This window comes from Tachysurus vachellii, chromosome 3, assembly GCF_030014155.1.
Source record: "Tachysurus vachellii isolate PV-2020 chromosome 3, HZAU_Pvac_v1, whole genome shotgun sequence".
Lineage (NCBI taxonomy): Eukaryota > Metazoa > Chordata > Actinopteri > Siluriformes > Bagridae > Tachysurus > Tachysurus vachellii.
In genome coordinates, this window is record NC_083462.1 from 34,806,764 (window position 1) to 34,834,583 (window position 27,820).

The following is a 27,820-nucleotide window of genomic DNA, read 5'->3' on the forward strand; positions in this document are numbered from 1 at the left end:
TGTGTGTGAGAGTGTGTGTGTGTGTGAGAGAGAGTGTGTGTGTGTAAATGTGTGTGTATGTGAGTGTGTGTGTGAGTATGTGAGTGTGCGAGTGTGTGTGTAAATGTGTGTGTAAGTGTGTGTGTTCCTCGTCTGTCTGAGTGTGTGTGTCTGTGTGTGTCTGTGTGTGTGTGAGTGTCTGTGTGTGTCTGTGTGTGTTTGTCTGTGTGTGTGTGTGAGAGTGTGTGTGAGTATGTGAGTGTGCGAGTGTGAGTATGTTTTCGATTGTGAGTAAGTGTGTGTGTGTAAATGTGTGTGTAAATGTGTGTGTAAGTGTATGTGTGTGTGAGTGTGTGTGTGTGAGAGTGTGTGTGTGTGTGAGAGAGAGTGTGTGTGTGTGTAAATGTGTGTGTAAATGTGTGTGTAAGTGTATGTGTGTGTGTGTGTGTGAGTGTGTGTGTCTGTGTGTGTGTGAGTGTGTGTGTGTGAGAGTGTGTGTGAGAGTGTGTGTGTGTAAATGTGTGAGTATGTGAGTGTGGGAGTGTGTGTGTAAATGTGTGTGTAAGTGTGTGTGTTCCTCGTCTGTGTGAGTGTGTGTGTCTGTGTGAGTGTGAGTGTCTGTGTGTGTGTGAGAGGGTGTGTGCGTGTGTGAGTGCGTGTGTGAGTGTGTCTGTGTGTGTGTGAGTGTCTGTGTGTCTGTGTGTGTGTGAGTGTGAGTGCGTGTGTGAGTGTGTCTGTGTGAGTGTGTGTGTGTCTGTGTGTGTGTGTGTGTGTGAGTATGTGAGTGTGCGAGTGTGAGTAATTGTGTGTGTGTAAATGTGTGTGTAAATGTGTGTGTAAGTGTGTGTGTGTGACATAAAGACCTTTCTGATTCTGGTTCTGATTCTGATTCTGATTTTGCAAGAATTTTGCCTAAACATACTTGGCAATAAAGACCTTTGTGATTCTGATTCTGATGTTGCAAGAATTTTGCCTCTAGGCCTTCGATTCAGCACAAAATTGGGTTTTTGGACTGTTGGTGGCTCTAGACGGTTTGAGCTAGACACACCAAAGTTGCTACAGTAACTTCTAAGACTGGCCTCTACATGTGTGCCAAATTACTAAGAAGAATAATAATAATAATAAGAAGAAAACTAACGATAACAATAGGTGTCTACGCCCCTTCGGGGCTTGACCCCTAATAATAATAATAATAATAATAAAGACATTTAAAATGACACGCCTCCGTGTGCCTTTTGATCATAACCTTAGCTTCAGCACCTCTGAAAAGGAGCTCAGCACCCCTATAGTCTCTCAAGGTTACAACAACGTTAATGCAATATGGAAACCAATGGATTTACATTGGAATGAGCATAATGCCAGGTCTATATGAATGCACATTCCTCAGTAAATAATAACCATCAGGGATCAAGTATTGCTCTAATGCATACTATAAAACACAGTGATACTGTATGGCAAGCATTTTAGCTTTTATACATTCACATGATATGGATTTTTGATATCAATTCAGTTTTCAATACTTAAAATGTAAATATTAAGAGTGTGATTTCTAGTAGTAACCATATTTTTTTTTTATCAGGAATTACATTTTACACTAGTAAAAACGTAATTGCTGATATCTGCTATTGAATATTCACTAGTTGAATATTGCAAGAGCCAAGTCATATTATAAATAGTATTTTATATTTAAAAATGGATAAAGAGGAATCTGAGGGAGGCAGTTTAAGTGGGGCCTAATGCAGCTTATAAAATGAATAATAGTAGTTATCTAAACCTTACAGGTGCTATGCTGAAATTTGTTAGTAGAGGAGATGCTGTCAAGTGTGAATGTGTGACAAATGGTTTACATGGCTCACGGGTCAGGTAGGCGGGCCCCTTAGCAGAATTTTGCTTAGGGCCCCAGGGAGGTCAGGATCGGCTCTGGACCCATTTTTTATAAGTTATAAACATTAATCTAAAATACCCTTTAAGTTATGCAGTAACAGTTATAGTATGCAGTTATAGCATTTAAACAAAGTAACTGCAAGAAAAAGCTTGTGCTTTGTATTAACCATTTTTTGATTACGTAAAACTTTCCACTTATTGTTGTAAATTTAAGTTGGTTATATCAACATATGTCAAATTAAGTTATGCAATATCGACCCATTTTTTATAAGTTATAGGGTATTTCAGATGAATGTTTATAAGTTATGCAGTAAATAGCATTTAACACTAGATTTACTGACTTTTTTATTTTCTGGTGCGGGTCCCAAGGTGTGATTCCCCCCTGTTGAGATTTTCACAGTTCTTCAGCTCAATTCTCCTCCTGCTTTTGTTGTGCAAACACACCCATCACCCATGAGGCCTGGCACATTTGCATTTGTTCACTCAGAGTAGCTCAGATCCAAGGCAGGCCAAACCTCTGTTTGTGACATGGAAACCTTCAGAAATGTCTGCCGTCTATACAAAATAGTCTGTTTTATTTATAAAAAATTGTGTGAAAAAAGAATGAAAAGTTGCTAATACAATGACAACTTGTGCAGACCTGGGGTCTATTTGACTCATCTGGAAAGTTTAATGTGTCATAACTTGGGTTTCCTTCCACATATTTGCCTGAAATTTACCAGGATTGTTCCAAATTATGAACTTTGCAAGTAAAATTAATTTTGTCTATTTTCGTTGGCAATGAACATACAGACACAAAAATGCACACATAAAATGCACACACACACGCACACACACAGTCAAACACTGTTCAAAGCATTGGGCATTGCATTTCAGTTGGCCTCAAGACAGAACAAAAGCTATACATTTGTAAACATTTCACACACACACATGCACACGTGCAAGCACGCACACACACACACACACACACACACACACACAAATTGGGCATTGCATTTCATTAGGCCTCCAGAAAAAAAAAGCTACACATTTGTAAATATTTCACACTTTTGATATGCCTTTGCCTAGCAGAAGGCAAAATATGAAATGATGCTACTGAAATGATGCTACACACACACACACACACACACTGACAAATTTGCTGCGATCTCTGTCATCTGGACACGCTTCAACAAATTTGAAATGTGAAAGTTCTATTTAAAATAAAACAGACTTGTGTATCCATATATTGTGAATGTGTTTCTTTTGTATAAATACGGCAGACATTGCTGAAGGTTTCCATGTCACACACAAAGACTCTGTGGGTCCAGCTTGCGCAGTGAAGCACAAGCGATTTGCTACTGCACTGGGCATTCCAATGTCCTCTTCCCACACAGTGCTGTCTTTTGCCGTCTGGCTCAGACAGGGCTTCCCAGTACCACGGTGCATCTTCTGTGGAGGCATGTTGGGTTCTTGTTCCGTCTCAAAATTCACTTTTGGTGTTATAATTCAGTGATGGCCAATGAAAATGAAATGACATCATTTTATTCTGTATGTGTACGAACATGTCAAAAGCCATGGACCATAACTTCACTCAGCTTATGACATTTGTGTACAAACATACATTGGAGACTGAAGTGTTAGCAAGTTTTCATTTCATTCATGTCATTGTATTAGCAACTTTTCATTCTGTTTTCACACAATTTTTTTTATAAATAAAACCGACTATTTTGTATAGACAGCAGGCGTTTCTATGTCACAGACAGAGGTTTGGCCTGCCTTGGACTCTGAGTGAACAAATGCAAATGTGCCAGGCCTCATGGGTGATGGGGAATAACTGTCAAAATCTCAACAGGGGGGAATCACACCTTGGGACCTGCACCAGAAAATAAAAAAGTCAGTAAATCTAGTGTTAAACAGTAACTGCAATCACCCCACAACAGGGTGAAAACAGGAAAAAACGGTTTTCTTTTGAATCCCTGTATTGGGGGTTGTGTCAGTGGTCTATCAAGGCTAAATGTTATGAAGCAGCTAAAATAAAGACTGTGGGGAGACATAAATAATGCACATTTTATTTTTTATAAATAATGCATAATTATTTTTTTAATAATTCATATTTTATTTTACGTGTACACATGGACATGAGGGTGATGCCGTTTTTTTTTTTTAATAAATGAATATGTTACGAGTGTAGGGCAGGGGCGGTTCTAGGATTTCATCTTTAGGGGGTTTTAGCCCTCAGAGAGAATTTAAAAGAAGAGTTTTATATTATATATTATATGACAACTCTGGTAATAACAATAGTGAAATTTCACTACTACAATTCCTCTACTACACGATAATATATAAAAAACAAACCACTAATTACACCAAATAACACTCTTTATTCAGATTTAAAAGCGATTTGGAAATACAAAACAAACTATTTGCTGCAATACTGATAAACTATCGCTAATAACCCCATCAACAATGATGTTTACCATCAACAAACCAACAGAAGCATTTTTTCCGTAACACACCGACACATCGAGCGGTACCACAAAGCCAGCCGTGACAGCGGAGATAGTCGCAGATGTGACTTTATGTAACCGGCAAAAGAAAATAACACATATTGTCGACTCGTCAGCCTACATGAAACACGACTGCCCCCTACAGGTTTTGTATTTCCTGCGCTGAACAATTTGACCCCCCTTCGTTAGAGTCTCGCAAATTGCCGGGAGTCTGCGCGGCACTCTTATCTCCGAGGCGGGATTTTTAAAAGGCCACATCTGTAGCTGTTCTACAGAAGACATTGAAGGGTTAACACCTTCATCAAGCACTGGCTCTTCCTCTTGGAAATTAAGTGCATCTGAAGATTCAATGCTTGGATCCTCCATTGATGGCTTAAAGTCGTCAAGCCAGCTCAAGACTGTGTGTTGTAAGTCTTGAACATCATGCAGGACCGATGTTAAATAACCCTTAGAAGCATCAAGGTCATCATCTTCTTCTAATGTTTTTTGGTATGTGTTGTGAATCTCATGAAACCGTATTACAGCCTCATCCAAAGCAGCAAGTTTAATTTCCACCTCTTTGGGCTGGTTACAGTTCATAGAAGTTGTAATCTGTGTCATCAAGCGTGTCACCGCAGCCTTTGCAACTCCACGTTGACGCTTGAGACACGTTTGTTGTTGCTCAGGTGTGGTAATTATATCTGAATCTTCCTCCATGTTGTCATTAATCTTCTTAATTCCTCGTGTTTGACTTTAATGTTACCCACAAAATGATAACATTAAGCTGGATATTTTTATTTACTTTTATTTGTTTATTCCTCTTGTGCAGAACTCACAATACACACATACGTTGTTGCTGTAGTTTAATTTTCAGGATTTGTTGGGTTTTGTGACACATTTATATATGTGTGTGTGTGTGTGTGCGTGTGTGCGGTCAAACTGCAAAACACAAACAACTCAAATTAATAAACAGTATTGCCCACATAACCAAATGCAATATATATTCTATGAACATCTTGACAAACAATATAAAAACAGCAAACGTCCAAACAACATCAAACATATGCATTAGCATTAGCAATAGTTAAGACGCTTCGGCGCTAATTACAAATAGCGAACTAAATAAGAACTCAAAAAATATATACTCACCACGCTGGGGAATATATACAGTAGTTTTGTTATTATTATTTTTTAAACTTGAAATTTATACACGTTCTAACGAAGTTTAACTAAACAACATTGCTTTTCTCTCAGTGTCTTTTTTTCTCTCTCTAACTAACCTTTTTTTCTCTCTAAGCAATCCCATGAGCGCACCGTACTAGCGTCCTTAAAGGGGCAGCACCCAACAAATTTATTAAATGATCAGTAAATTATTTAGTTAATTATTAAGTTAATAATCCTCATTGAAGGTTGTTGCAACATACCAGTTCTAATTTTCGAGGCTAATTATTTCAGTTATTCTAACATCATAACCCCTTGTACAGATGGATATTATTCAGTGTTCAGTCCCCTCTGTTCCTTTCACCCACAGGGTAGAATTTAGTACTAAACCCTCATTACAATTATCAGATGATCAAATTTATGACTGTGTATTGTAGAATTGTAAATAAATACTGGTTAAACACAGCATGATTTATCACATGTGAGTGATAAATATTTGTCAGGTGATGTGTGTGATATTGATAATGTGCTTTCTAGTAATAGGGTAAACAAACACTAACAACATTCTGCATGAGCGCCCTCTACTGTCTGATAATGGTAATGTAATATTTTCTCACTCTTGTTGAACTATGTGACTGAATGTAGTTCAGGTGAATGAAATGAAACACGATTTTAATCTTTAAATTGTGCACACACTCGGTTTCGTTGGAGGACTCTGTATGTGTGTACATCAAAATCATATAAATTAGTTTCAGCTGTTGAGAACATTCTGTGCTTGCTGGGTAGATAGAAACCCCATTTCCAGAACAGTTGGGACACTTTCTAAAACCACAATAAATACTAAAATCTACAATTTGCAGTCATTTGGACTAAATAAATAGAGAACTACATTCAGAATTAAATAAATATGTATTTATTTATGCAGGAATATGTGGATTTATTCTTTATATACAGTATTTTCCCAATGCAGATATTCTTTGAGACAGTTTATTCTGTTATTTATACATAGTCCAAATAATGTTGTGTTGCACAATGACTGCATAATGACTGTGTTGCACATTGCTGTTTGAATAACAAGTCCTGAGTAACATGCACAGATTAACAATTCCATGTAATCTGTAAACCTCATTTGCATTTGTTTAAACTAGAAACATGTTTGGATTGAATATACTGGATGTTGCTTATGAGTGGGTTACACATTTTTTACAAAATTAAATAAGGATCATATTCTTTGTTATATTCTCTCAGCATGGAGAGATCTTTCAATCTATCTTTCAATATTTTTGTAACTTTTGAGGTTCTCCTCCCAAGACGTTTAGAATTCTACTAATTTAGTTTGATGCCAATTGTGTTTTAATTATGTTGTCTTTCTACCAGGGTGTCACCTTTTATGCTCAAGCTTTAAACATCATCTATATTCTGCTAGTTCTGTGTTAGATGATCTAAAGGACATTTAGTAAATGTTCAAGTCATTTGTATTTGTGATTAAACCTGTAAGAGAGTTGCATGTATGCTGTGACATTCATTTGCTCAAAATCTGAGCAATTCAGTGAAGATTAGATTCCTTTTGGGATTTTGATTACAATTCTTTAGTGATCTATTTTAAATCCATTTCAGTTTCAAGTTATATTTTTATTATAATTATTATTCGTCATGATAAACATTTTACATGTTCAACACAATCCAGTTAATTCATATATTTTATGGTGACACACTATTCAACCTGTTACACTACACACATCAACTGAAACAGTGAGAAATTAATGTAGTACATTATGTTTTTTATGAATGTGATAAATAGCAGCGATATTAATAAATAAATAAATAAGTGCAGTGCCAAAGTATCATACAACTCAAATAAAATAATGACAAAATAATGTATGATGTGAAATGAACTTCTCTCAGCTAAGATGTTATGCTGCTGTTTTGTCAGCATTTAATATCAATTAGTTTTAAATCTCCATTTCCCTTAAAGCTCACATCCCTTATTACCGTGTACAGAGCTACAGTAATTACAACTGATGTTATCAGGAGAAATTCAAAGGTAAATCCAAATGTGTTATGAGACGTTTTATGAGACATGTATTAATATACATTCATTACTCCTTACTGATATAAGGCAGAATGGAAGGTTATGAGTCTATTGCAAGCAATATTCTTGTAAATACAGAGTTATTTTTCCTTCTCGAAAATATGTTGGTTGTGGTTTTGGAGCGATGATAAACAAGACTATCACATGGTTGCCAGGTGATGAGATGACCTGGAGTGTGACTGGAGCAGTTGGGTGAGTGATATAGCCATCGTACAGCCCCGATGGGCTGGTTGTCCATGGCTCTGATCTTTTGGGGTTGGAGAAGTTTTCAATGATGCAGCAGACAGAAACGAAGATCAATTCAATTGTTGGTGTTTATTAGCATCAAACACAGAAAATTTCTTGTTTCTACAAGAAAACAGGCAAAGGTCTAAAAACCAAAAAGATACAATCTTCAAAAACAAGAATCAGGCCAATGGGTCGATATACAGGAAAGGAATGACAATATAACAAATAAACAAATAAATGGCTTGGTAGAATAGTTTAGATATCAATACTTTGTGTATTGGCAACTGTAAAACCGGCTTATGGCATTTTAATCATCTGTCTGAAGTCAGTGGAATGCAGCAACATGTTAAGTAGACTTCATGTAAAGTAGAACAAAGGGATGGAGTTATGTGCATAAGCTACTTTGCCTGAAGGAAGACGAATAAGCAGCTCAGTTTATCACATGAAGGATAGTAGAAAGTTACAGAGTCAAAATAAAACCATAAAACTAATGGTTTACCTTCATATTTCAGCTCCTTACTAAAACACTACTCCAAGATTGAGCTGTTTCCTAACACTTAGGAATGTTTCCTATACGAATTACAGTCACAGTTTAGACAACGTCTTGAAATATTTACAATTACCGTGTCACAGTTTTACTGTCAAAGTCAAGACACAGTATTAGATAAAAGTACATTCTCATCATGTCTGTGTTCTCCTTTTATTTTACCTCACTTTTACTCAGTTTAAATTTAAAACTTAAATTTAGTACAGTACAACTGTATTCTGTTTATACATAAGCTCTTTTAAGGAGTTATGTAAGAGTTACCCACGTGCTTACGTTTATCCAAAACAGAGTCAAGCACCATTGTACTCTGTGTACTGAAACAGCTATATATGCTGAAATAAGAATAAAAAAATAATTGAATTGACTTAAGCTGAGATTAATGGTGAATTTGTTCATATGTATTTAAGCATGCAACTTAGAAGAGATTAGAGCGTTTCCTATTTATGACTGTAACTTAAAGGTTATGTTTGTATTATTGCCTGTTATTTATTACATATTTCAGGTAAAACCATAACACAAATGCCTCAATGACTATCGTCCCGTCGCACTCACACCCATAATCATAAAGCACTTCGAGAAGCTCATCATGAGGCACATCAAGACCAAGCTACCACCCTCACTGGACCCCCTACAGTTCGCATATCGTCCAAACCGCTCCACAGACACTCCACAGCCATTGCCACAGCCCTCCATTTAGCCCTCACCCACCTGGACAATAAAGACACTTATGTACGAATGCTGTTCATAGACTTTAGTTCAGCATTCAACACAATCATCCCTCAGCACCTGATTGGGAAGCTGAGCCTGCTGAGACTGAACACCACCTTCTGCAACTGGATCCTGGAATTCCTGACTGGGAATGAACTTGATGATATAGTTTGATCTGTGCATTGCTGCACAGATCAAACTATATCATCAAGTTCACCGATGACACGACTGTGGTGGGTCTCATCAGCAAGAATGACGAGTCAGCATACAGAGAGGAGGTGCAACAGCTTACTGCCTGGTGTAGAACCAACAACTTTTCTCTGAATGTGGATAAAACTAAAGAGTTGGCTGTTGACCTCATTAGAGCACAGAGCGACCACTCTCTGCTGAACATCAACGGATCATCGGTAGAGATCGTCAAGAGCACCAAATTTCTTGGTCTTCATCTAGCAGAGAAAATCACCTGGTCACACCAGCTCCATCACCAAGAAAGCCCAGCAGCATCTCTACTTCCTACGAAGGCTGAGAAAGGCACATCTCCCTCCCCCCATCCTGACCATGTTCTACATAGGGACCATTGAGAGCATCCTGAGCAGCTGCATCACTGTCTGGTTTGGGAACTGTACGATCTCGGATCGCAAGACCCTGCAGAGGATAGTGAGGACAGCTGAGAAGATCATCATGGTCTCTCTTCCCTCTATCAAGGACATTTACACCACACGCTGCATCTGCAAAGCTAACAGTATTGTGGATGACCCCACAGACCCCTCACACACACACTCTTCACTTTCCTGCCGTCTGGAAAAAGGTACCGAAGCATTCGGGCCCTCACGACCAGACTGTGTAACAGTTTCTTCCCACAAGCCATCAGACTTCTCAATAAATGAACTGAACTGAGCACAACATACACACGCACATCATCTGTATGGACTGCACTGACCTACACCAAATACACACACTTCCAATATACATCCATCAACCTGTATACATGCTGCTTACATTCATCAAACTGTTTACATGCTTACATTCATCAAACTGTTTACATCCTGTTTTGTACACTTTTTTAAATTTTTTTACATTTTTGCTCTTTGCACACTCTGTATAACATTTCAGTCCTTTGGCACATACTGTACAATATTTCAGTTGTTGCTGTTTTTGCACAATCTTATACCCTATCTCAGGGACCTGCTGGAAAGAAACTGTGTTCATTCTAATATTACTGCAAGCAATATTGTCTGAACATACAGTATTTACACTGGTCGGCGCTGTTTAAGTTTACAGTCCTTTGTGTATTGTCTTTTTTGTATTTTGTGTATTGTCTTGGAACTTTTTGTCTGCACTGTCTTTTGTCCTGCACTGTCTTGTCTGTCTTGTCCTGCACTGTCTTGTCTGTGTTGTCCTGCACTGTTTGCACCAGGTTGCACAGTTGCACTTTATGTGGCTAGGACTGCTTACTAAGTCCTAGCCCTGACTTTGTTTTATGTAGCACCTTGATCCTGGAGAAACGTTGTCTCATTTCGCTGTGTACTGCAACAGCTATATATGGTTGAAATGACAATAAAAGCTTCTTGACTTGACAAATCCCATTTCCCAGCACACACAGCAGCCTACTAACATCTTTGTCTTTGCTCATGTTTGTGTCCACTGTTTTGCTTTGGATATCCTGCTTGCTGATTGCTCGACTTCCTGGTTAATAAATAACTCCAATCTGTGTTCTAACAATATAATAGATGATTCTTTATATAACAGCTCATCCACACAGCCTTGTAAAAAGGATGGTATTGTACAGTGTTGTGTAGAGTCTAATGTCTGACTGTTTGTACTGTTGTCTTCTGTTATTTCATGTAAATCATTGCACAGTCTATCTGTGGTGAGAAGGAATGACAATAAAGTTGAATTTAAGTTTAAATCTCAAAAACATTTTCTTTCCAAGTTTAAGGTTAAGGTGTTCACTCTCCACTCTCCAACATTCTCCAATACCCCAACATACGTCCAGCAAAATTTCTTCTTTGTATTAAACAAAGGTTTATGCACTTCCGGTGGCACGCGCTGCAAGATGGCTGCACAACACTAGGCTCCCGAATATTAAACTCTTATTTCTGGATATTCATTTCATACAGAGGGAATATTGTCTCTTTTTGACAACTTTTCAATTCTAATACAAGAATGGCTCCCCCAAAAGTCTGCTACGAGCATCAAACGCCTCAAAACACTCGACGACGATGTTGCCTCAATTGTTAGTCACGCAATCGAAGCACAACAGGAGGCTATGCGAGAAATGGTTATTCTGTGTGATTCCAGCAATTGTAGACTATGGTTAATATAAATATATTGTCTCTCAATGTTAGGGGGTTGAATTCTCCGATTAAACGTACACAGGTTTTATATCTTATGCACAGAAAGAAAATCGATGTAGTGTTTCTTCAAGAAACCCATCTTACTGCAATAGACACCCAAAGAATGCAAAACAGGCGTTATATTCCCATAATATCATCAAGTTCTAAGTCTAAGAGGGAAGGGGATGACAATTCTTTTTAAACGTAATTCTAATTTTATCATTAAACACAAAGGCTCTGATGACGATGGCCAAGTCACTTATTGCTGTGCTTTAATTGAAGGAAATTGGTATGCATTTGTTAATATATATGCCCCAAACTCATAGGGTCTCCTTTTTTCCACAAGTTTTGAAAACTCTTTTATCTCTTCATGGCTATTCAATCGTCATTCTATCTGACATGAATGCCATGTTTGACACAGTTTTGAATCGCTCTAATCCTTCAACTTAGAAAAGGAATTAGGATACAACTTAAATATTAAAGTACATGAGTTAAATGTTGAAAGGGCTGCACTCAATGATTTGCTTCGCAGAAGAGCAGAATATCTAATGCATATTACAAAACAGAATACTATATAGACGGAAGCAGACCAAACCGACTCCTTGCACTTCCTTCTGAAAAAACATGAGCAACGTTTTAATATTAACAAAATATTCACATCATTCTTTGAAAAATTATATACTTCAGAAACACAACCCAGTACTGGCCAGTTAAAAAGATTTTTGGACCAACTGAATTTAAATAAACTTTCAAAAGAGGAAATGGGCAACCTTGACTCTACATTCATTCATTCATTCATTTTCTACCGCTTATCTAACCACTAAGCCACCGTGCCCCCCAGAAGAACTACATAATGCAATAATTCAAGTAAAGTAAAGTCTCCCAGAATTGACGGCCTTCCGACAGAACCTGGTGCTATGGGATTTAATTAGGTCATATTTGGCTACGTACTATAAATGAGGCCATATCCAAAGGCCATTTTCACCGAGACCTCAATACAGCTTTAATCTCTGTTCTACCTAAACCCGGCAAAGATCACTCAGACTGTTCTATTTATAGGCCCATTTCCTTGATAAATGAGGATGTCAAAATTTATGCGAAAGTTATTGCTAGACGTCCACAAGTAGTAATACATAAGCTAATTGACCCTGAACGCCTGGCTTCTGACAATGTCGAGTGTTACACGTCATTGCGGAATCAGGGAAATTGGAAACGCCTAGTGGCCTTCTATTTATTGATGCCAAAAAAGCCTTTGATTGGCTTGAATGGGGTTATCTGTGGTATACTTTAAAGAAGTTCAATTTTGGTGACCGGGTCATTAGAATGATACAAACTTCATACACTAATCCCATGACCAGGGTATCTACTGGTGGACTCATCTCAGACAGGTTTAATATTCATAGAGGTACAAGGCAGGGTTGTCCACTTTCCCCCTTTTGTTCAACTTATCAATAGAACCCCTGGCACAGTAGATGAGACAGTGCAGTCTCATTACACCAATTTGATTAGGCACATCAAGCCACTCTATTTCCTTATATGCAGATGACACTTTAGTATTTCTATCTGACTTGCAGCGCTCGCTTCCTAACGCCCTCAAAATTCTAGACGAATTTGGCATACTATCGGGATTTAAAATGAATCATTCAAAAACTATTTTGATGCCTCTTAATACCGATGGTCTAAATTTTTCTATTCCAAACAATATCGTAATATCAACACAAGTTAAATATTTAGGGATTGAACTCAAACCTACTTTACCCATAATCTCAAAAATAAACTTTAAGTCAATCTATGAGAAAATTGAGTCTGATACTCAATGTTGGATATATCTACCCTCATCACCTTCAGCCCGAATGTCACTGATAAAGATGAATATTCTGCCTCGCATTAATTTTATTAGTTCCATGCTTCCTCTCCCTCCTTCACCTACAAATTATTGGAAGAAAATAGATTATTACTAAGAAAATATATTTGGAATGGAAAACGTCCCCGCAATAAGTGGTCTACACTTCAAAGAATTACAATGAAAGGCGGATGGGGCTGCCCAAATTTTAAATTGTATCATTGGTCCTTTATTCTGCTCTCGGTCAAGAAATGGTTTGATCCTTGTTCACAGTCCTCGTGGAAAGTAATAGAGCAAGAGATTATTTCACCAATTCGATTGCAAGACTTTTTATTTTCTGGTCATACATATAGGAAGTGCTCATTACATTATGGACCTATACTTTCCAACACCCTCCAAATATTTAAAAAGATTGAATCCCTTTTTCCTTATAAAACTATATGGCATGCCCATACTCCCGTATGGCACAATCGGAATCTGCTTTCTGGTGGACAACCATTTGTACAGCCAACTTGGGCTACAAAACGTATTCTAACATTAAAGGATATAAATGGAGTGAAATCAATTTTAAATTTTCAAGACTTAATAGAAAGATTTAACATTTCCCGTAACACTTTATTTCTATATTTTCAACTTTGTTCCGCATTAAAATATCTAAAGGTTCCTTGGGGCAATAATCTTCAAATTCACCCAGTAATGCAATGGATTCAAAATGCGGCAAGCGTAGGAATTGTCTCTTATTTTTACTTTTGCTTCTCAAACCTTAACTCTGATGATTTCCCTAAAGCTAGAGTGTGGTTATCAGATTTGACTCCCTATAAAAGAAGCATTGATTGGGACACAGTGTGGGTTAATACATTCCATGCGTTCTCAAACTCTAATCACAAATTCATTCACTTTAAAATTATTCACAGAGCATATTTAACCACATGTATACGTTATGCTATGGGTATTTCACCCCATCCGTATTGCATATTTTGCGGACCAGGTTGCCTTGACACTTTTTTGGGACATTGTGATTGATGTTATATACAAGGTTATCAAGATTCGTTTTCCCAAAGATTTTATTGTTACAAGTTATTTTATTGTTGAATGATAATTCTTAATTTTCTGTAAGTGTAAAAGAACAGAAATTTTGGGTATCAGCTTTGACTGTGGCAAAGAAATTACTAGTTCAACGCTGGAAACCCCCTCATGACCTTTCTGCTAAGCACTGGATTCAGTCCTTATTGGAAAATTATACCTGGAAATGTCTTCTGCACAGACTAACCACACAAAGCCTGCTACTCTATCTGATGCCCCTTTTCCACCGAGGCAGTTTGGGTGCTGGTTCGGAGCCAGAGCCTAATTTAGAACCAGTTCTTTCTTTTTCGACAGCCAAAGCACCGGCTCTGAACCAGGAAAAGTGGTTCTTAAGTAGCACCAAAACGTTGCTGTTCTAGACTTAAGAACCGCTTGCGTTAGGGGCTGTGGGCAGGGGTACTGTTAGCGCATTTGTAAATGTACCTTAAGTATACTAATGTTTAATACACTTTTACTTTACCGCAATATGATCAATTATCAGCACACATGATAGTAGGTAGCTACATGCTAAGGCTAACTTTTTTCTGTGTTAACGATAAAATAACGTTATGTACTTTCTCGATTACAACCTCTGTTTATACAAATTACATGGAGCTGCACGTACACGTTGGATTTGCCGCATTTGGATGTTAATGTAGGTTCACAAAGCCATGAGCATTAACAGTAAAGCAACATCTGCCATTGTTGATGTGTTTGTGTTTGCCGCTGCTGCGCTAACGTTGCTGGCACACGTGACACGTACAGTATACAGTGACGTCAGACTCGGCTCTGTGATGCTCTCTAACCGGTGGAAAGACAAACTGGTTCTTAGAAGGTTCGCCAGTGGAACCAACTTTGAACCAGCACCAGTGCTAGCTCTGAAACAGCACCCGGTTCTTTTTGGTGGAAAAGGGGCATATGTAACATTGTGTCATGCACATGAGAGCTGGCTACAGTCTGGCCAACCTTGCTGACAAAAAGAAATGACTTCTGCACAAACACAATTCTCTTTGGGCTGTTTTTTTCGGTTTTCAGAAGTATGTTGATATGACAAGTATGTTTTTAGAATACCATCTCAACAGATATTAGTGTGTTCCGTTAGACTTCTGCCTGACTTTTGCATGTCTCTTCTGTTAATATGTCTTTACCTTTAGCATGGTAGATGGAGTAGCTGTATCTCATAAGTCTGATTCAAAACCACTGGATTCTTGGAGGGAGTTCTGTTAGAGCCGGGTGACTTAATAAACTGACAAGTGGCTTATGGTCAGTCTCTGAGAATCTCCCAATGAGAATGTTTTTGAGTACTGTCACCCCCATGTCAATCCTAGCTCCTCATTCTCCACTTGGGCAGACCTCAGTCTTGGTCATAAACTGTGATTTTCCACTGCTCTCACTCTTTTGGAAAAGGACTGCACCTAATAGAATAGATGATGTGTTGATGACTATTTCAGCTCTTTGTTGGGGTTATAGAAGGTCAGCACTGGCAGTGAAGTGAGGTCAGGTTTCAACTGATTAAAAGCTTCATTTGCCTTTGATAAAAGTAGAAAATTGTTTGAACTGAATATACTGGATGTAAAAATAATATATATATATATATATATATATATATATATATATATATATATATATATATATATACATATATATATATATATATATATATATATATATATATATATATATATATATATATATATATATATATATATATATATACATATACGTATATATATGTATATATACGTATTCCTATATATAGTCACACATGTGCAAGTCACAAGTCTCAAGTCTTAACCTTCAAGTCTCAAGCAAGTCCGAGTCATTTTTTGTCAGAGTCAAGTCAAGTCAAGTCACTGCTTTATGTCAAGCAAGTCAAGTCAAGTCATAGCTTGTCAAGCAAGTCACTGGCAAGTCATACATATGTTTGATGATTTAACTAAATGTATATATTAAACAAAGTTAAATCTACAGTATTTATGGACTATGAGAGTTTTATTTGCAACAAAAAGGTGTCCACATACAGGTGAGTTGTAAATACAATAAAAATCTAAAAATGAATACAAATCAAAACTACAAAGAATAAGATGTAAATGTAACTGAAATAAGGCCAACATAAAAGCATGCAAAGTTTCAAGATGCCTCAAACATGGCAGAAGACCATGGAAAAGTATATATATAAAAAAGTACAATGGTTACTTTGCAACCAAACGGCATTTTTTGAACAGGCATTCCCTTTTAATGGGACATGAACACATCCTTGAATTAGATCCTTCCTTTTTAACAACAGAATAACAACAATAATGTGTATTCTTTATTCTTCTGTTGTTCATAAGCAATGTGTTTAAATTTGTCTGTAATTCTGTTCTGTTGTGTTTTTCAGAATTAAGAATAATAAACTCACCAGGTCTGGTGTATGACAGGACTCTCTCCTAAGACCTTTTTTCCAGGATAAATCAGTTATGGTGGTAAAGAGTTAGAACACGTCCCACATTTTCAGCAGTTTGGGAGCTGAATCATGCATATTCAGATGTAGAGGGTCCATAACAATAACTGTGACTGATCACATTCTTTTATCCTCTCAGCTACAACTTCACACTTTAACATATTTTACAATCCAGAGTAAAAAATAAAAACTTATGATACTCAAACTTGTTTCTTCATATCTGATTTTGTCTATAAAGTTTTTTACATTTCTTGTACATAAAATAGTCAGTTCTTGTCCTGCATACAAAGTTTTTCACTATATTCCTTCTTGAAAATTCTTTTCTTCCTCAGTTTCTCTCTCTCCACAGGTCTATAATATGCTGTTCATTCCTGAATCTGCTACACTACACACATCAACTTAATATACACTAATACCATCAGTACACATGATTTTTATCTAAATGAATAACTGACCTTGTACAGAAGACAGACAAACACTTATACAAATACAAATCATTTTTACAACACAATGACACAGAATCAGGGGGGGATTAATGTAGTACATTTATAGTTTATAAATGAAGAGCTCTTTTCCAAAACGCAATAAACGGCAAAATTAAAAAAACGAGTTTGTCATGTCATTTTGCTGTGTTGTGAACCTATATACTGCTCCATCAATGTTTCATGCCAAAATGCTATATTTCCTTGTTTAAAATGCACTGCAAGATGCAGTTCCTTTCCAAACCGCGATAAGCGCCAAACCTGTTTTTTGCCTAAACGCTATATGTCCTCTCGACCAATTAGAATTCGGTGAGCGCTCGACGCAATCCAACATTGTGGCGGTCTGAGGCGAGAGAAGTTTGTTTGTGCGCAGTCTTCAACATGAGTGTTTTTAACTGTAATAACAATAACAAAAGACTGGTCAAAGAAAACCACAAAAAACAACTAAAAAAGAAGGTTCGTCACTCAGGGGGCGCGTTAATACCAACAGTGGGATGTCAACACAAGGCTGCGACCGGTTTCTGTTAGGCTGAGAAGCTGTCACCAGACGACCTAATGATAAATTTCAACATGTTTTATGAAAGACCAAACAAGGTTGAACAGGACAGGGCCATTCTTCATCTCATGGACATAACGCAAGTGAAACGGCATCGTCTGAAAGTCCAGGACGTAAACAAACGAAAAGACCGGAATGTATCAGTCAAGTACAGTCTTTTGTGTAGCAGTCACCCAAAGAAGGTGCCCGTTTGCAAGGCGACCTTCATTAAAGTGTTTGGTGAGTACAATTTTCGTTTCAGATTTGGGTAGTTTAATACAGTTTGTAGATTTCTCCTTTGTGACAAAGATATTTTACTGTAAACAAGCATGCTAATGTAACATGCACTGCAAAATGAATGTCTTACTTAGTATTTTTGTCTTGTTTTCTAATATGAATATCTGAAAATTCTTAAATTGAGATACATTTACTTGGTAAGCAAGTGGCTTAAGATTTTAAGTCTTGTTTATTTAAATAAATTATGAAAATCAGGAGTTATTTTTACTTAATACAAGTCAAAATATCTGCCAGTGTACTAAGAAAAATAAGCTTAATTCCAGTTTCAACTTAATTCAATAAATTTAATTTAAGTTTATTTTTCTTACTGCACTGGCAGATATTTTGACTTGTTTTAAGTAAAAAAAAACTTGCTTACCAAGTAAATGTATCTCAATTTAAGAATTTTTAGATATTTATATTAGAAAACAAGACAAAAATACTAAGACATTAATTTTTTGCAGTGTGGAAAGTACTGATAATTATACTAGCCTACTAATGCAAAAAAGGTTCCTGACCCCTGTGTATGAAATGTGCTATACAAATAAACTTGCCTTATTTCATACTGGCTTCAATCAATGTATATGACAATCTAAAAATTTACTTTCACAGGCATCAGCAAAGACCGTGTGTCCCGGGTGGCTCAATATTATGCTGAGGCTCGCCCAGAGAGAAGAGGTGGGACACGGCACAGTGAGAAGCACAACGAGAGAAAGCAACTTATTGTTGAGCACATCCAGTCTTTTACCTGCAGGGTCAGCCATTATGGGCGGAGAGGAGAACCAGGCCGCAAGGATCTCCCTAATGACCTGAATGTGCACAAGATGCATGAACTTTTTGAGGCTCAGAACCATGCTCAGACCAGCTACTCCCTCGATTACTCTGTGTTCTCCAAGGACTTCAATCTTGGCTTCGGTCACCCAGCTACAGATGCATGCTCTGATTGTGCCAAGTACAAGTTCAGGATTACAGATCCAAACCTAACTGAGACTGAGAAGAGGATGGAATCTACATCATTCATTTTGCATCGTCAGAGCGCGCATGTTTTATGACCTGTTAGGCAGGGTTGCAGAAGGTCATGTGACCCTGTTTTGATATGATGCAAAACATGATCCTTCCAAAAACCCCAATAGGACAGGCCTATTACTCATGGCAGATGTATCTGTACCTGTTTGGTGTTGTTGTGCACCATGGTGAGAACAGTCAGCAGAATAAAGATGATGTCCATCTCTACGTGTGGCAGGAGAATGAGAGTAGCAAAGCTTCAGTGCTGAGTGACTGCCTTAAGGTTCGACTTCAGGACAAAGTAAGTAGATCCAGGGGACATCGGCTGTTCAGCGACTCTTGTTTTGGGCAAAACAAAAACATGAACATGGTGTCCATGCTCATGGAACTTTGTCAGTTTTTTCCCAACCTTGCAATAGAGCACAACTTTCCAGTAAGAGGCCACAGTTTTCTCCCAGCAGACCGAGTCTTTGGCAGAATTGAGCAGAAGATCAGGAAAATTGACACAATTCTGCTACCACAGGAATACCATGCCATCCTGCACACTGTAAAAAATCCAACTTGCAAATTGTTAACTCAATTTAAAATTATAAGTTAGGTGGACAAATTTTCGAGCACAGTGTTGAGTTTACTCATAAAAAAGATTTAACTGCATGTTTAGTACTATTTTGTCCAATGAAAATAAACAATTGAGTTGGGAAAACGTAATATTTTGATTTCTTAATTCAAGCGTTTAACTTTGCGCATAACTTTGCGCATGCGCAGTCTGTTTCCGTAGCATTTTGCACAGGGTTTCCCCTCATCAACTACATTTTAGAAGGGGCTGGATGTGCTCTGGGTCAGGTAAGCTTTATTTTAGTTTTATTACAGAAAATAACCTAAATAAATTAGACAAATGCTTAACGTATAATGTAAAGTTGTGTTTTGGAAAGGCTATTTTAAGGAATGTAATGATATTTTCCAACGAGCTCAGACAGCTAACATGCTTCATTTGAAGGTCATGTTCAGGTCACTTTGTAAAATTTGAATGAAATGTATCAAATTACACGATTTTATTGTGTAAGTTATAGTTATTACAATAAACTGTATTTAAATGGATTGTGTGTCGTGGATGGAGTTAATTGAATTTCTAGTATTTAAGTCAGAGAAGCATACGAAAGCCATATGAAACACAGTCATACGACTAATGCCAATTACAAATGCTAAATTGAGAATGAATCTTTCTTTTTGGATACATCTTTGCTTGGTTTGCGTTAGAGGAAGGCTTTAGGACCCGGCAGAATCCTCTGCCAGCTGGTCAGTTTCATTTCACCGTCCGCGTTTTGCTTTGTTTAAATCAGTTTTGGCTAACGTTAATGCTAAACACGTGATTATTGATCATCCAGCTACGCCACGAAACAGAGCACTACTTACGGGAAAAATGCGATCTACTTGAGTGAATACCGTTACACAATCAACAAGGAAAGGAACTATCTTTAATACACTTATTCATCCTAAACCAGGTTTTTTTTCCCCATAAACTTAAAAAGATGAGTTTTGTGAACAACGCTTTGCAAGTTCATCCAAAAAACAGTTTGCCAACTTATTAATTTGAGTTAAGTCAATCTCTTTTAGGAACTTCCCTCCCAGGAAAAAAATGCTAATTTTGAAATAAAATGCAACCATTTGTTTATGGGACAGTGAAGAGAAATGGTTGTTTAGTGATTTTTAATGTAACTTAAATGTGCCTAATGTATAACTGTATAACATTATTGTAAATTGTTGTTATTATTATCATTATCATATTGTGACAGTCATCAGTGTGTTTTATTATTTCGTACTGGGGTGGCGCTGTTGAGTTATATCCGGGGAACCAGGCCGGAAGTATTTAAGGAAGTGCAATTGCACCTTTCACTTCTCCTCTCTCATGTGCTCGCTAACCGTTGTTGTCGGGTGCAGGTTATTTCCGGTCATGCCCGCTAGTGGAGGGCTTGTAAGTAATGCCTTTGTTGCCGCGTTGCATTAATGGGGTAATGCTACATGGAACGCAACGATTTTTTTCCGCTTTTTATTGCTTACGATCCGTATTTTGAGGAATATGGTTCCCGCAGTGAGTTTGTAAGGTAGTGGAAGTTGTGATGAGAGCGATTTGCCGCCTTGTATGCGATTGGAGCGTGAGAGAGAGAGAGCTTTGTTTTTCCGATCTGGTGTATGTTGAGATGCTAATTCAGGGCATCATTAGTTGTGCCATTAGTATGTTTTGAAGAGGGTTTTTGTTTAGGGAGATTTTGTTTATTTTTGGCGCTCGAGTTGCCGGATTAGGTTGTGTTATGAGTTATGTTTCAAGCTCAGTAGTCTAGGAGTGACACAGTAACCAAACTTGGTTTTTCTTTTTTTGTTTAACTTTTGGATGCAGATTTTCTCTTTTTCCTATGTTGTTTTGCCTTATGCTTTGCTGTTTCCTTCATTCCAGAATGTCTTGTATTGGTTCTGCAGAAGATTTTTTTGTATTTAATTATTTGATATATGTAATTATTTGTTGACTTGTCACTCAACAGTGTAAGGTAATTAAAAGGTAATGTATCTGGGCTTGAAGTTAGTAGTTTTATGTATTTTCTGCTCACATTCTTTCTCTTTCTTTTTCTTGAGTTGACTAATATGATGTAGTGAAATACCCGAAGTGGAATAAAACTGGAATAGAAGACTTGAATAACTTTCTTGTGGTTTCTGGTTTTACTGGATATATGTAGTGAAATTAGTGACGTTATTTCTGTGTAGTGTCTCTAACTTAATTTATTAACTTAATTAGATTAATAATTGTGGTGGTTTTTACCCCTGGCGCCCGAACTCAACCTTTTAAGGCTAATTACCGTCACAGAAGTGGCGCCCGAACAGGGACTCTCAGATGTTGGGTGTTATTGGCCTACTGTGATTGTGTAATTATGGAACCCTGTTCTCCTCTTATTAATTTTACTGACTGTGGGGATGGTGGCAGTGTGTTGGGACCCTTTCATGATAGCCCTTCCACTCCTCGGAATGTGGAGCGGTCTTTATTAGATGATGACACAGGTTTAGAACAATCATATCTTGGTGTCCCTTTGATTGGTTCAGGGAACCAAGTGGATGACTTGGCTATATTTTCTCAAGCAATTGATTCACTTAAAAGCTTATTTGTCGATACTGTAGCTTGGCAGAAAAAATGGGTTGAGGAAAATGCTAAACTTTGTTTTACGGACATTCCTAAAGAGACATTAACGCTAGTGGAAAAGGCTCAAACTGATTTTTTGGAGGTCCTTAATGATCGCATGCAAAATTTTACCAAGCAAACAATTGATGTCATTAAGTGGAATGCAAAACAGTCATGTACTGAGTTTAAGGAAGTGGTTGATGAGGCTAACCACTCCTTATTTTCTTCTTTTAAAACAGCTATTAAAGAACATGGTGTAAATGGAAAGGAGTTGCAGGAAGAAATGTGTAGTTTAAGGCAGCAAGTATTTACTATGCAGACTTCCCTTGATGCCTTTATGCAGAAAGGCCCTCAACTGGACAGTAAGTTAGTCGAGCGGGATATTGTTGCCACTGTTCCTTCTCAGGTACGTTTGGGTTCAACTGCAACGTGTAATACCGGCAATTTGGTCAGTCAGGTTACTTTTCCATCTAATCTGACCTGTGGCCGTGTCCTGCCTATTAGGATGATATTCCCATCTTTTGGGGGTGTGCATGATGAGACCGATCCAGTAGTTTACTTGGAAAGATGCAAGGACTTCTTAGCTCTTAGACCTATGTCAAGCAGTGAAATTCTTGCAACAATGCGTAGTGTTTTACATGCTTCTGCCCGTGACTGGTGGGAGACAGTGAGATCTAAGATTGACACCTGGGAAGGTTTTCAGCAAGCCTTTTTAGCTGTCTTTTTGCCAGAAGATTATCAAGACGTGTTGGAGGATCAAGTACGAAATCGGGTACAAGGGGCAAATGAAGGTGTTCGTGATTTTACTTTCTCATTTCAAGCTTTGTTTAAGCGTTGGAAACAGGGAGCTACTGAGGATGAAGTTTTAAAAGCCCTTTTAAAAGCTATGAACCCATGTTTTGCTAGTCAGCTTCGAGGCCGTGCACAGACAGTCGAGGAACTAGTGAGGCTTGGAGCTCAATTAGAAAGAGATTATGATCAGCAGAGAAAGTATAATCGGCTTCAATTGTCCAAGAGCACTACATTTGGCCAGAACTCACAGGCCAGAAAAATAAAAGAAGTAGAAGTAAAAGCTATCTTGCCTGCAGAGCAACGAAACCTAAGTTTGTTGTGTTGGAGGTGTCATGAAAATCATTCTCCAGGTTCTTGTCCTAATTTTAAGGCTTCTTTGAGTGGAAAACACTCTGAAGGGCATGTACAGGGTTTTAAAGAACCCCAAAGTCGTAGTTATCAACGAGGTGTAGTATCTGCATATGATACTCAACGACTTGTAAGGAAGGATCCAGCTAGTAGCCGACAGGACAAAAGAATTGGCCCTGTAGTTCTTAAACAGTTGGTAGTTGCCTTAACTGTGAGGAACTGCACTGGGAAAGCGCTTGTAGATACAGGGGCCACTTACACACTATTGCATTTCGATTTATGGAACAAGATGAAAGGACCTAAGGAACAACTTGATGCATGGCACGAAGGACCACTTTATCTGGCTAATGGTGATGCTACTGTTCCTCTTGGACAGAAAATGCTTGACTTTTATTTGCATGATTTGCAATTTCAGGTTCCTACAGTAGTCCTTCCAGCTCAGAAACTGGTATATTCGGTGGTGCTGGGGTTAGATTTCATAGCGTTGACTGGTTTGCAGCTTAATATTAAAGATCAGTTGTACAGTTTCTCCGGGGACCGTGAAAATCGTGTTTTTCCCTTTCAGCCATCAATTACCTCAGGGGATTCTTGGAGGTCTTGTAAACCACCTGTGGGTTGTAAGCCTACTGCTTCTCTTTATTCCTCTGTTCCTCCTGTCCAGTTTGAATGGTCAGTGAGTGATTATATAGAGAATTGTTGGCAGGAAAAAACTGGTGCTGAACTTGTTGAGCTAGTGCAAGGCAAGGTCAATGAGAGTAATTTACTAGACAGAGAGTCTCATGTTCTTTTTACTCTTTTGTATGATCATCCTGAAGTATGTACTCCTACTCTTGGTAGAACTCATATGGTTCAGCATAAGATTGCTGTTCGTACAGATGTGGTTGTTGCGCAAAAGCCCTATAGGTTACCAGTACATAAGAAGGCAGTAGTTGAGGAACAAATTGACGATATGCTTTCACGAAACATTATTCAGCCGTCTCATTCTCCTTGGGCATCTCCTATTGTTCTTGTCCCAAAAAAGGATGGAGGTCAGCGGTTTTGCGTTGATTATCGAAGATTAAATGCTGTGAGTGAAAGTGATGCATTCCCTCTCCCTACTGTGGGTGAAATTCTGGAGTCTCTTGCTGGAGCCAGTGTGTTTAGTACCCTTGATCTTAACAGTGGGTACTGGCAAGTGGCAATGGACCCAGACAGTATGGCTAAGACTGCCTTTGTGTCCCCTTTTGGGTTATATGAATTTAAAGTTTTACCTTTTGGGTTAAAGAATGCCCCAGCCACATTTCAAAGGCTTATGAATAGGGTGTTGGCTGAATGTTTAGGACAGTGTTGTTTGGTTTATCTAGATGACATTGTCGTTTATTCATCGAATTTCAGTCAGCATATGCAAGATCTCCAAAGGGTTTTGAAGTGTTTGCAAAAGGCAGGATTAACCCTTAAACTTGAGAAATGTCACTTCTGTTTAACAGAAATTAAGTTTCTTGGACATGTGGTGACCCCTGAAGGGGTGAAAGCAGATCCTGCTAAGACAGAGGCAATCCAGAACTTCCCTGTCCCAAAAAATCTAAAAGAACTTCAGCGATTCCTGGGGATGAGTGGATGGTATCATAGGTATGTTCCTAATTTTTCAGCTATTGCCGAGCCCTTAAATGCCTTGAAACGAAAAGGAGCCCGTTTTCAGTGGTCAGCTGACTGTCAGGCTGCTTTTGAGAATTTAAAAATGCATCTTTCTTCTTCACCAATACTGGGACATCCTAACCATGCTTGCACATTTATCATTTATACAGATGCTAGTTCAACTGGTTTGGGTGCTATTCTTGGCCAGCGACCATCTACATTTGGTATGACTGAAGAAGTACTAGCGTATGCAAGCCGTACACTTACTGGTGCAGAAAGGAATTATTCCACCACAGAGAGAGAGTGTTTGGCTGTTGTTTGGGCGGTTGAAAGGTGGCGGCATTATTTAGAGGGCAAGTCTTTTATTGTTGTGACTGATCATGCGTCTCTCCTTTGGGTGTTTAACACTACTAAGGCGAACTCTCGCCTGATTCGTTGGGCTTTGAAATTGCAAGAGTTTGAATTTACTCTTGAATACCGTAAGGGAAAGCTTAACAGTGCCCCTGATGCTTTGTCCCGTGTCAGTATCCCTGATTCTACCCCAATAGTCGCTGCTTATACCAATAAGCAAACTCCAGATAGTCTGGTCTTGCAGTTTCCTCTCTCTGATGAGGATATCTGGACAGCGCAGCAGCAAGACGTAGAGGTTCAAAAAGTATATCAGAGTATAGTTGATAATATGCAGAGTCCTGATGATTCTGGGTCCGGATTTGTTATTTTAGAGGACAAGGTTTACCGGAAGGTGATTCATCCTTCCAAGGGAACCTATTTTCAAGTGTATGTCCCACAGGTCCTTCGGCAGACTCTGCTGGAAGCATATCATTCTAACCCATTAAGTGGGCATTTTGGTCGTTATAAGACACAAAAAAGGTTAATGGAAGTTGCTTTTTGGCCAAATATGTGGAGAGATGTTTCGTTGTTTGTTAAAAACTGTGTCAGTTGTCAACAGTGTAAGCCTGAGTGTTGTAAACCAGCTGGCCTGTTACAGCAGACTGAAGCAAATGAACCATGGGAATTGCTCGGCGTGGATCTTATGGGCCCATTGCCTCGTAGTACGCAGGGTAACACACAGCTAATGGTAGTAGTAGATTATTATAGCCATTGGGTGGAGTTGTTTCCGCTTCGAAAAGCTACTGCAGTGACCATTGCACAGACGCTAAGGAAGGAAATTTTGACACGGTTTGGTGTTCCAAAATATTTGTTGTCGGACAGGGGTCCTCAATTTACCTCTGAAATTTTGCAGGAGCTGTGTAGCAGGTGGGGTGTGGTGAAAAAATTGACAACAGCATACCACCCCCAAACCAACTTCACGGAACGTGTGAATAGGACAGTTAAGGGGATGATATCATCGTACGTGTTTGGTGAGCATAATCATTGGGATCATTATTTGCCAGAGTTGAGGTATGCTATCAATTCTGCTGTTCAGGAGAGTACTGGATACTCTCCAGCAGAGTTACTCTTGCAAGGAAGGTTGAAAGGACCTTTTGAGCGTGTTCTAGAACCACACCAGACCAGTCTCAGGGTTCTTAAAGATTTGCAGGAGATGGTAAAAAGGAACTTGTCTAGAGCTAAGGAGAAACAGAAACGTTTTTATGATGCTGGTCGTAGGAATGTGACTTACTCCAAGAAGGATAGGGTTTGGATGAAAGCACACCCCCTTTCCAAGGCCTCTCAACAATTTGCAGCTAAGTTTGCATCAAAATGGATTGGGCCTTATCGAGTTGTTGAAAAATTAGGTCCAGTAAACTATCGGGTTGTGCGTGAGGACAATGGAGAGGACTTGCGTACAGTCCATGTGTGCAATCTGAAGCCTGCCTTTCCTGCCGCTGCAGAGTTGGATTGTAAGGAAAAGGAGAAAGTCTTGAAAATTTTTACTAAGGAGTCAGATGATGAGGATTTTCTAGGGTTTTAATATTGATGGAATTATGTCCGGGATTAATTAGTACTCCATAGTGCAAGGTATATTGCGCTTGATTTGCAAATGACTGAATCTGAATGTTGAATGCAGGAACTAGTGTTTTAGGCTGTTGTTGTTGCAGGGCTTCATGTATTGACATTTTCCTGTCGAAGAGCATATAGTATTGTAGAATATTAGGGGATTTTTCTCCACGGGGGGAAGAGTGTGACAGTCGTCAGTGTGTTTTATTATTTCGTACTGGGGTGGCGCTGTTGAGTTATATCCGGGGAACCAGGCCGGAAGTATTTAAGGAAGTGCAATTGCACCTTTCACTTCTCCTCTCTCATGTGCTCGCTAACCGTTGTTGTCGGGTGCAGGTTATTTCCGGTCATGCCCGCTAGTGGAGGGCTTGTAAGTAATGCCTTTGTTGCCGCGTTGCATTAATGGGGTAATGCTACATGGAACGCAACGATTTTTTTCCGCTTTTTATTGCTTACGATCCGTATTTTGAGGAATATGGTTCCCGCAGTGAGTTTGTAAGGTAGTGGAAGTTGTGATGAGAGCGATTTGCCGCCTTGTATGCGATTGGAGCGTGAGAGAGAGAGAGCTTTGTTTTTCCGATCTGGTGTATGTTGAGATGCTAATTCAGGGCATCATTAGTTGTGCCATTAGTATGTTTTGAAGAGGGTTTTTGTTTAGGGAGATTTTGTTTATTTTTGGCGCTCGAGTTGCCGGATTAGGTTGTGTTATGAGTTATGTTTCAAGCTCAGTAGTCTATGAGTGACACAGTAACCAAACTTGGTTTTTTTTTTGTTTAACTTTTGGATGCAGATTTTCTCTTTTTCCTATGTTGTTTTGCCTTTATGCTTTGCTGTTTCCTTCATTCCAGAATGTCTTGTATTGGTTCTGCAGAAGATTTTTTTGTATTTAATTATTTGATATATGTAATTATTT

At 38.4% G+C, this 27,820-nt stretch overlaps 1 protein-coding gene across 4 annotated transcripts in view; it reads right to left on the reverse strand.

Moving 5' to 3' along the window:
- Positions 1–27,820, reverse strand: part of LOC132843539 (NACHT, LRR and PYD domains-containing protein 3-like) — a 924,649-nt gene that overhangs the window by 105,579 nt on the left and 791,250 nt on the right. The window lies entirely within an intron of this gene.